The sequence below is a fragment of the Myxocyprinus asiaticus genome, chromosome 16, assembly GCF_019703515.2.
Source record: "Myxocyprinus asiaticus isolate MX2 ecotype Aquarium Trade chromosome 16, UBuf_Myxa_2, whole genome shotgun sequence".
Lineage (NCBI taxonomy): Eukaryota > Metazoa > Chordata > Actinopteri > Cypriniformes > Catostomidae > Myxocyprinus > Myxocyprinus asiaticus.
In genome coordinates, this window is record NC_059359.1 from 47476082 (window position 1) to 47488456 (window position 12375).

Genomic DNA, 12375 nt, shown 5'->3' on the forward strand with positions numbered 1-12375 from the left:
TAGCCGTATGAGCTTAACTGCTGGGTTCATAGTTGGTCAAGTATTCTGTATGATGTGCACTGGCAATGATGATGACGTAAAGAGAACCCAAGTGCAGTTTATTTACAAGGTGCAGTATCCAAACGTGAGTATAAAACAAAACATAAAAATAAACATAAACGACTTGACTTGACTATGAAATACAAAACACATGCAACAATACTTGAAAATGGACTATGGAAAAACATGAGGGTTAAATACGTGACATGGGAGAACATAAACCAATGAACAAATAGAACTCTAAACAAGATAATTAAACAATAAGCCAATGAAAACAAGACACATGAACATAGAGGGAAAACAGGACATCACATGACTAGGGAACAGGAACTAGAATTTCAAAATAAAAGACAAGAAAAACATGGATCAACAAAATACACATGACAACAACCTGGGACACTGCAACAACAATGCATGCCACAGTGCAGACACTCATGTGGTAGTTGTAGCTGATTATGGAATATAAATCACAAGTGGCATGGTAGCCACAAAAATATAGGTATAAACTGTTAACAACAGGTGTGTGGCATTTTTAATCTAAGAACAATTTGAAAAAACTGATTACTGTAAAAAGCAAGTACAATAAATAGGCCATTTTAAAAATATTTTGAATCCGATTAATCCCACGGTAAAAACAAGTCTAATAACATGGTTTCCACACCTTCTGACAAATGAAATTAATTGTCCTTAATGTGACTTTTCCATACAATTGTGATTACTGGATAGATTTGCAAAGATAATTTTATAGGCAGAGATTGCACTCTCAAAAATCAACCTCTCTCTGATTAAATATATTAGAGCTGATCACGAATAGAACAATTTGGTTGAAAAATTCTATTCTCTTTAGAAATGTTAATTGAAGATTTTCTTAATTCCCACATCTGGAAATAATAAATTCCATGATATCAGTTTTCAATATCATAGAAACTCTTAAATTATTCTTTCAAATTAAAAATCTAAAATGTATAGGTTAATCCCTTTATTTAGTTAGTATTTAAAATATATAGCAACTTCTCCAAGAAATCCTTGCCTATAAAATAAAAGGTATCCATGCTCACCGAGATCAAATAGTGAGGCGCTTAGCTGGTGGTATTCTGCCTCGCTATTCTGAATACGGGAACAAGGCATCATCTAAACTAAACTTGCCATATGATTTGCGGCACCGGTGAATGGGATGTACCCAGAACCGATGTCGCCATCTCCTTCACAGGTAGAGTAGTGTGATGCCCATAATCATGGTCTATGATAGCAACTGAGAAAACGTGCTGGAGGCCACATTTATACTTCAGTATTTCCACCAAAATTAGTGAGAGAGAGTAAATTTAATTTGTTGTTAACATAATTGTGGTAGTGTGGGCATGGTTGAGTGCCGGCTTGTGAATGGAGAGTGAGCTTGGGAGATGAGAATGGTAAGGATCATCACCTGTCAATGATTGTCTCTAACAGCTCTTTATCATTGCATTGAGAGTGGAGATGGAGTTAAGAGCGAGCCAGACGCCAGTGGAGAGGAGAGAGACCCACACACACACCCGCTGAGCCTGTGTGGCATGAGAGTGTTGCTAGAGAGTGTTTTTTGTTTGAGTAGAATATAAAAATACCTTTTTGAGTTGAAGTACACCATTACCGATTCCTCCTTTCTCACCCCAAGAACCTGACCCTGTTAAAGTAATTTATTTAAAACAGTAGTTAAAGCTACACTATATAACTTTTGGCCCTCTAGCAGTTAAAAAATAAAACTGCATGCATCTTGCGGAAGGACATTGTTTTGGTTGTGGTTCGGCTCTGCTCCTCTGCACGGATGAATGTGGTTTGAGGCACCAGTGTACACATGATTACAGGACATCTTATCAGAGTGAATGGACAAATAAATAATGAAATCCGAAAACATGTCATCTGAGCAGATAAGTGATATCTTATGCTTTGTTTTGACTTGTTGGAAACACTGATGTTTTGAAATAAATTAAGTTACAAAAGTTAGGCAACATTTGTTAGACATAACGATTGCTAGCACAGATTACAGTATAATTATTGTATTTCACTACACACACACACACACACACAACTATACATAAACCATACCAATAAAATATCTTACCTGTTGAGTACGAAAAAAGCCATCTCTGGGTCGTTTTTAAATCCTTTCAGATCTCGGAGTTGTACGCACCTGAAAAGCCAAGCCGATGTTGATTCGGGTTTTATTACGGACTCTGACGCTTTCCCTTTTTGCTTCTAGACCCTGCTCTGTTCGGGGTTTCTTTGTTTTTACAAAGTGATTCCCTGGAGGTTTGCCATTTTGAATGATCCGGAGTCAGTTTTTCTTGTTCGTTGTGACAACAAACTTTCAGCTTCAGCTACTCCCACACACATGCTACAGAAGCCAGATCTTATTTTCTCTGTGTATGGATATGACGGGCTAATAATGTATGTATGCAATTTCCCGCTAAATCCGTCCCGACATCTCTAAAATATTTATAATATAATATCATTATTATAGGTTTATCAAAGTGTATTTGGGTAAAGACATGGTTTGGAAGATGGATTTTTGTTGCACTCTCTCATTAATAACATTTTGTTATTTTTTTACAAAAAAACTTACATAGTGTAGCTTTAATATTATATGAAGTAAAAAAGGACATTTATAAATGAACTTAAATTAGATTACATTAGTGCTACCTGTAGTCAAAAAGAGGAATAAACAAAGGGAGGGAACATCTTTGAGGGGGCGTATTCTACCTTCAATTACTGACACACCTCAAAAGCAGCCGCTCTCGAGCAGTGGACATGTACCGTAAGCATAACCTTGTCCCATGTGCTCCAAACACTCTTTGTCAGTAGTGTAGTCTAGGGCAGTGGTTCTCAAACCGGTCCTGGAGGCCCCCCAGAACTGCACATTTTGCATGTCGCCCTTTTCTGACACACCCAATTTAAGTCTTGGAGTCTCCACTAATGAGCTGATGTGTTGAATCAGTTGTGTTTGATTGAGGAGACATCCAAAATTTCTACTGCTTAGGGGCCTCCAGGACAGGTTTGAGAACCACTGGTCCAGGGCATACGCCGTATGCCCACCTATCTTTCTTAGGATTTTGTGTATGCCAATCTAAAATAAGCGATGATACATATGGCCGGCAGAACAACGAGAAGGCTTTTGACCCGGAACTTTCAATCTACTAATGCGATGCCGCAGCACTGTTGAGTGAATTGTGTTTTTTATTTTATTTTTAAAAAGTGTACAGAGCTTCTCTCTGAATACACACGGAGCTGCGGGAGGCGGGAGCGCAACTGATGGCACGGGCAAGAGAAGTCCGACTAAGCTGATCCACCAATCCGAACATTCATTTCAGATGTGATTGGATATTTGCTAACCAATCATATTGTCTGTTTCAGTAAGGGGCAGGACATTTCCAGCGTCTAATGGTAATGCACAAGCATCCCTGGAGTAACCATAATTTGCGCTGTAAATTTATTGTCCTGCAAAACTTAAATACATACATTTAAATGTAATGTATGCAATTAAACTTTGTGAAAATACTGCTTAAAAATTGTTTTTTTTTTACAGGTGCTAGTTTTTGATGCTCTTTTCAACTGTGTCCCTTAATTACATAAAATGTCTTTTTTTTCATGTAATGGCTGGTCTTCTGCATTCTACTCCAGTGGCCAACCCTCTTGCAGTGGCTTCCATGGCTCCTTGCTCCAAGCCTTCCACGGCTCCTTGCTCCAAGCCTTCCATGGCCAATGAGCCAACGCCTGCCACAGTCAATGAGCCAGCGTTACAAGCCTCGTCTGTCCCAGAGCCAGCGTTGCAAGCCTCGTCCATCTCAGAGCCAACTCCAGCCCCAGAGGAATTTTCGGGGGGGGGGGGGGTCTATGGTTCCAGTGGTCTCCCATCAATGGAGACCACTTTCTCCCCAGTCTTGGTAGTCCTGGAGCCTTCCTTCATCGAGCCTCCCATGGCTCCGCCCATCGGGCCTCCCACGGCTCCGCTCATGGCCATCTGGAAGTGGAAGTGGAGAAGGGCTCCTCTTCGAATGGAGGCTGTTCCCCTGTCACTGCCCGTGCCCATGACCATGGAGGCCGTTCCCGTCATTGTCCGTGCCCACGACCACGGAGGCCATTTCCCAGTCGCTACCAGTCAGTGGACTCCTCCCTCGGTCTTCCATGGCTCCACCCCCAGCAGTCACGTCCGCTCTCCCAGAGACGACGACTCCAGCGGTCACATCCGCTCTCCCAGAGACGAAGACTCCAGTGGTCACGTCCGCTCCTCCTGTGATTCCTCTTCCAATGGTTCCACCCACTCCACCTACGACTTCTCCTGAGTCTCAATTCCCTGATTCCCCTGTGGCTATGCCCACTCCACCTCCGGATTCTCCTCCTGGAATTCAATTCCCTGCTCTTCCTGCGGCTCTGCCCGTACCAACTGGCTCTGCCCCCTGACCCAGTCCCTGCCCTGTGGCCGCCTCCCAGGCCTCCTGACCCAGTCCCTGCCCTGTGGCCGCCTCCCAGGCCTCCTGACCCAGTCCCTGCCCTGTGGCCACCTCCCAGGCCTCCTGACCCAGTCCCTGCCCTGTGGCTGCCTCCCAGGCCACATACATGCGGTAAAATGTAATTTGAAATGTATTCCGTTAGATTACTCAAGGTCAGTAATGTATTCTAAATACTTTGGATTACTTCAGCACTGGTAGATTTTTTCATTTGTTTTGACTATAAAAACTCAGTACAGTACAGTAAGACAAAATACACGTTAAAAATACATTCTCTAAAAAACTTAAATATCTTATGCAGTGTTGTTTCTAAACCAAGATAAATCAAATTGATCTTGTTTTAAGGATTTTTTTATATTTTTACAGGAAAACAACACAAAAATTATTATCAAGAATAAGATTTTTGCCCTAATATCAAAGGCCTTACTAGAAAAAAAGAAATTATGATCCAACGTGAATGTTCTTGATAAATTTGATCGTGCCTGGTAACGTGCATGTAAAATGGCTAGAAATAGCATTTTAGCTTAGCGTAAAGCTGACAATTTACACAAGGTTTATTTCTATTTCCTCTGCTCCAAACTTACTTCAAACTTACTTCTCTGTCTGCTCGTATGAATGTAACACATCATAAGAAAGTGTTTCACCGCTGTTCAAATGCACTTTGGATCACATCATTTATATGTATAAATGTTTTCCATCTGAAAGGACTACATATTTAATGAAAAAAATGATAATAAAATGCAAAGTAATCTCTTCAGTAATCAAAATACTTCTTGAATGTAACTGTATTCTAAATACCAATTATTTAAATTGTAATTGTAGTGGAATACAGTTACTTATATTTTGTATTTTAAATCCGTAATCCCGTTACATGTATTTTGTTACTCCCCAACCCTGAATATAACCATGGTCTTTTTGGCAGAGACCATGGATTTACTATAATAATTTTGTAGTAACAATGACTATAGTAATTTATTTTTTGTTTTTGGCAGAAATCGTGGTTTTGATACTATTAACCATGGTTTTACTTCAGTAATATTGCAAACCATGGTTAATTTTGTGGTTACTATGATATAAACATGGTTCAGTGGTGGTCTCTATAATAAAGTCATGGTTAATTTTCTTAAGGAACTGTCAAAGACACTGTCAACCAATAGACAAAGAGTGTTCAGCATCACACAAACCTGAGATATGTCAAATAAAAACACAGAATTTCAGAACGGATATATTTTCTGTACTCCAAAATCATTAGGATTTGTTCACCCTCTTTAGCGTTTTGCTGTGAAGTAATGCAGTTCATGAATAATCAGTTGCTTGAAGACGTCTCAGCGCCTTTATTGCAGGATAAACTATTACTTTTTCTGTTATTACTGTTATTGTGATGATCATGCATATATGATGAGCTGTTCAAATCATGTTGACACAGATTCGCTCTGTAATAATTTACTCTATAGTATGCGAATGTTTAGCCATGTTCACACAGAGATCCCAGGATGAATCCCAACAAAATCGTTCCGGCAACTCTTCTAGCACTGCGAGATTTTGTTAATTCACACCGCCCCAGCTTTCCCATAATCTGTGCACACATTAACACATCCCAGGACAATCCCATAAAGACAAAAGTGACATCACGATATGACATCCAATGTACATCATCCTTAGTTTACTGATAACCACGTGTTTTCTCTCGAGAAGCCCGCTCTTTCATCCTCTTGTAATCAAATAAATTGTGTATGGTACCACTAAACTGGCAGCGAAAGCTCAGTGTCTGCGTACAGTCAAATGCGAGTCTGTCAAAGTATACACCAAATAACTGTTCACGCATACAAAGGCGGTTGGTGCATGTGCTCTACGACTGCTGTGAGACACCGGACTTTCTTTTCAGGAGTTTAGCCATAAAGATGTCTTTATATTCTTTCAGACTCGAGTTATACAAATGCAGGTATCTCCAGACCTCCTCACACACATGCTCTTGACTTGCACATCCACTGTTGATGTTTTTACTTTCTTCTCCTGATGTTTAGTGGTGATTACATCATATACTAGCACTTCTTCATGACAGCAACGGCTCAAATCCACTAATTAATGCAAATAACAACAAACATATGCACATTCTGTGCATTCAAAGACCGAAGTATACTTTGGGTTTTAATTTTATCGTCTGTGCAGATGGCGAATAGCTCCCTGGTCCCTGTATGAGATTTGCATGATAGCCAATTTTATTGTTTTTATTCTGGTAGTTAGGCCTACTTCTATAAATAGCTTACAAGATCATTTTTGTATTGTTTGATGATAATTGTTTTTGTGTTATTGGCTGCTATCTACCAAGTTAAATGCCTCCCAAGGACAATAAAGATTGAAAGTGAGAGTGATAACATAAAAAGAATAAAAAATAAAAAACAAATTCAAGGTGTCAAGGTGCATTGCATTATTATTAATATTAAAACAGATAAATTATATTTAAAAAACGAGTAATTTTCAATGATACTGTCCTGCAACAGTTAAATTGTGCATTTGATTCAGTAATCACATTGATAATTTTAATTCTAAATGGGCCTACCCTCCTAAAAATAAAAAATAAACTAACATGACAAGGTAAAACTATGCTTTTTTCAGACATTAGCATTTATTACAATAAAAAATGATTAGGCTATTCATTTGCCACTTTTTTCTGTATGCTTTTAATACTTTTTAATTTACAAATAAAACTTATTAGTAATATACACATTGTGTTCTGTTTTGCTGCAATTAAGCATAGAGAAGCATCAAGGCAAATGTCATCTTTTTGATCATGATTTCTACAGCCTGTAAAATTGAAAATAAAAGCTATATTTGGGAGAAAAACAGACATGTATTATTTGGAACCTAATGGAAAAAGCAATAAATTAATTTTCAGTATCATTATGTTCTTGCCCTTTTATGGTTAAGAAAATAGATGTATGAACAAACAGTTGGCCTGTCGTAAGGTTGCAAGCACTGCTGCGAGTTAGTCTACCTAAAAAGCTAAATTGAGTCATTACAAATCTGGTAAAAGCATACTGTATATGGTTGTGTTTCTTATGTAAGGGGTCTATAATTAATCAGCCAATCCCTACCTGTATTTTCATTGTATTCATCAAATTCTATGGAATGATGTTCATGGAGATTGTACAGTACTTCAGGTTTAGAATGTTCCCTGCATGAGATGGCACATTTTAAATACCCAAAGTATTTCTACATCCTAGACCATATATCAGGGGGGAATACTGTTCAAGCTCCGTCATTCAGTGTACTGCGATCTGAATAAAAAATTTAATTATTTTATCATGTCAGCTTGGTGAAGCTATAAATGCAGCCAATTGTTTCTTAATTTAGAATGGAAATGTTAATTTCTTGTATATAAAAACATTTTTGAAAAAATCCTGACTCACATAGTGCCGTAAATAAAAAAACACAAAAATGGCAATGGTTTATGACAGCCGTATGTTCTTTAAACCACGGTACACAGTTAAACTGTTGAATCTCTATTATGCACACAAACTTTCTCCTTTGCATGATAAATACATCATCACTGCGACACACTGATTTCAGCTCAGCTTTTTTTTTTTTTTCACACAGATGCATTCTTGAATGTTACTAGGGTCTGGCTTGTGTTCGCATGGCACTGATCCCAGGAATATGCATGCTGGACAACAGCAGCACGAGCACAGGCACTCGAGTGCACGCTCAGGGAATCTGCATCTCACAGGCGCAGTGCAAAGGCGCAGAATACATCATGAGGGCGCCATTGATGGCCGCCTCGGTGTGGAGCTCTTCTATTTTTTTTTTTTTTGTTGTTTGTCCTGTGTTTAGTAATTATTTTTACAGTCAGTTTTACCAGAGACAAACTGCTGAACATTCGACAGCATACACCAGTCAATATTTTCCCGGATTTGGAATATTCGGACGTTTTGTTTGACATTCTAGTCGGAGGTGCGGCTCTGTTGTTTAAACGCGCTATGAGACGCAAGCGAGGGAGACGAGCAGGCGCGCTGGTCAGGCTCCGTCGGCGTGGCTTTCGAACAACGCTGCCGAGCATTCATCTAGCAAATCTCCGCTCTATTCCTAACAAAACGGACGCACTACATCTCCTCACCCACACAAACAAGGACTGTTCAAACTCTGCTGCCTTGTGCTTCACAGAAACCTGGCTGAGTGAAGCCATTCCGGACAGTGCGTTACATCTGCCAGGCTTTCAGCTGTTCAGAGCAGATCGCATCGCGGATTTAACGGGGAAAACGAGAGGCGGTGGAACATGCTTTTACATCAATGAAAGTTGGTGTACAGATGTAACAACGTTAAAGAAGATGTGCTGTCCTAATTCAGAAGCGCTCTTTATTAACTGTAAGCCTTTCTACTCGCCGCGGGAGTTTCCCTCGTTTATTCTGGTGAGTGTGTATATCGCACCAAACGCGTGTTTGAACACAGCCCTGCAACAGCTGGCTGAACAAATCACAGACACGGAACAACAATACCCGGACTCAGTTATTATTATTCTTGGGGATTTTAACAAAGCAAACCTCACACGTGAACTGCCCAAATACAAACAGCACATTACATGCCCAACCAGAGACAGAAATATACTGGATCACTGCTACACAACAATAAAGGATGCATATCACTCTGTTCCTAGAGCAGCTTTGGGACTATCTGATCACTGTCTGGTCCATCTTCTTCCAACCTACAGACAGAAATTAAAACTGCTAAGCCTGCATTAAGGACTGTAAAGAGATGGACCAACGAAGCAGAGCTGGAACTACAAGCCTGCTTTGACTGCACTGATTGGAGTGTTTTTGAGGCTGCAGACATCAATCTGGACGAGCTCACAAATACTGTTACATCATATATCAGTTTTTGTGAGTTATATGTGCATTATTACTTATTTAACATTTAACAACGACAAACCATGGTTTACATCAGAACTCAGGCAGCTTCGTCAGGCCAAAGAGGATGCTTACAGAGTTGGGGATAAAGTCTTGTACAATCAGGCCAGGAACACACTGAATACGAGAATCAGAGTGGCTAAAAGAAGATACTCTGAGAAGCTGAAAAACAAGTTTTCAGCCAACGACCCTGCATCAGTGTGGAGTGGCATGAAACAACTTACGAATTACAGGACTCCTGCCCCCAACTCTGTGGTGGACCAACAACTGGCTGACGACCTGAATGTGTTCTACTGTAGATTTGAAAGGCCCAATCTCATACCCCACACCCACTCTGACCTTCACTTCACACAAACACCAACACCTCCTGCAACTCCCCTCCTCCCCCTCCTGCTACTCAACCTGCACTTAAGATCTGTGAAGATGATGTGAGCCACGTCTTTCGACAGCAAAGGATAAGGAAAGCACAGGGCCCAGATGGCGTTTCACCTGCATGTCTTAGATCCTGTGCTAACCAGCTGGCCCCCATCTTCACACAGATCTTCAATAGATCACTGGAGCAGTGTGAATTCCCATGCTGCTTCAAACATTCCACTATCATCCCCATCCCAAAGAAACCAAAAATCACAGGACTTAATGACTACAGACCTGTCGCCCTGACGTCTGTGGTCATGAAATCATTTGAGAGGCTGGTGTTGGCCCACCTGAAGAACATCACTGGACCCTTTCTAGATCCCCTTCAATTTGCTTATCGAGCAAACAAGTCTGTGGATGATGCAGTGGGATTACATGGGATTACATCATATCCTGCAACATCTGGACAGACCAGGGACATATGCAAGGATCCTTTTTGTGGACTTCAGTTTGGCTTTCAACACCATCATCCCAGCTATACTCCAGAATAAATTACACCAACTCTCTGTTCCCTTGTCTATCTGTCAGTGGATTACCAGCTTTCTGACGGACAGGCAGCAGCTTGTGAGACAGGGGAAACTCACTTCCAGCACCTGTACAATCAGCACTGGTGCCCCCCAGGGATGTGTGCTCTCCCCACTACTCTTCACCCTCTACACCAATGACTGCATCGCCAAGGACCCCTCTGTCAAGCTCCTGAAGTTTGCAGATGACACCACTGTCATCGGCCTCATCCGAGATAACGATGAATCTGCATACAGAAGGGAGGTTAAACAGCTGGCTGTCTGGTGCAGTCAAAACAACCTTGAGCTGAACACGCTCAAAACAGTGGAGATGATTGTGGACTTTAGGAGGAACACCCCAACACTGACCCCCCCTCACCATTCTAAACAGCACTGTGGCAGCAGTGGAGTCATTCAGGTTCCTGGGCACTACCATCTCACAGGACCTGAAGTGGGAGACACACATTGACTCCATTGTGAAAAAGGCCCAGCAGAGGTTGTACTTCAGTTGAGGAAGTTCAACCTGCCACAGGCGCTGCTAATACAGTTCTACTCAGCAGTCATTGAGTCTGTCCTCTGCACTTCAATAACTGTCTGATTTGGTTCAGCTACGAAATCAGACATCAGAAGACTACAAAGGACAGTTCGGACTGCTGAGAGGATTATTGGTTGCCCCCTGCCACCCCTTCAAGAACTATACACTTCCAGAGTGAGGAAAAAGGCTGGAAAAATCACTCTGGACCCCACTCACCCTGCCCACTACCTTTTTGAACTGTTGCCTTCTAGCCGACGCTTCAGAGCTCTGAGCACCAGAACTGTCAGGCACAGGAACAGTTTTTTTCCCTCAGGCTATCCATCTCATGAACAGTTAAATTGACCCATTGAGCAATAACTATGTGCAATACACAGTTTAGTCTTTCTTATATTTATCCAACACATCCAACCTCTTCTGCCATTTCATTCCTCTGAAAAAAATAAATAAATAAATAAATAAATAAATAAATAAATAAACATTTTCACTGTACATAACAGATTTGTATTTACACTGTACATAACAGATTGTATTAGATTTGCACTACCCATGTGTATGTATGTATGTATGTGTGTGTCTGTATGTATGTGTATAATTAGTTTTTATTTTTTATTATTATCTATGTCTTGCTTCTGTTTTTGTATTGTTTTTGTGTTGTTGTACACTGGAAGCTCCTGTCACCAAGACAAATTCCTTGTATGTCTAAGCATACTTGGCAATAAAGCTCATTCTGATTCTGATTCTGATTTATTTGAAGGACTACAGAGAATAGCCTTTGATTCACAAAACTCTTCCAAACATGGAGATAAGGTGCAATCTATCCTGGCTGTGTACAAAGCTGATGGTTTAAATTAATTTGTTAGTCTACTGAATATAAGCGACAGAATTTGTACAACAGAATAGCCTAGAGAGGACCTTAAAATGTTTATGTCCTGAAAGCATTAAATGTTTAATGAAAAAGCAAATGGCTTAATAGCCCAGCTACTGTATGTGCATGGTAACCTTTTGTAATATTTGGTTAATCACGAGAGCTCACAAACAGTTATTCTGTTATTTGTCGGGACCTGGGAATAAATCATTTTTATTGCCATGGATGCATAAAACAACCTCAAATTAGCAGGGAATAAAGTGCACAGTGAGCTATGAGTCTAAATAGCACAATACATAGATCTTCAAATGATAAAATCACATTAAAGTCGAACAAAAATAATCCCTGTCACTGCCTGCAATTTAGGCCTATTCTTAACCAATGTAAAATGCGCAATTCTGCCTGGGCAGGTTCACATTTCTATAAGGAAGCGAATGCTAGTATTGTCATGTGTGTCATGTGAGTTATACTGCTGCAATTTATTAGCTCTTCTAGATGCTTTAAATTTTGTATTATTTAGCATTTAACTTATTGTCTGCACAACAATAGGAGCAAAAAGGTAAAGATACATTGTCTTACTGTTTATCAAGCGCTAAAACTTTGCCAGTTTAAAAACAATCTGGAATCATGTCACATTAAG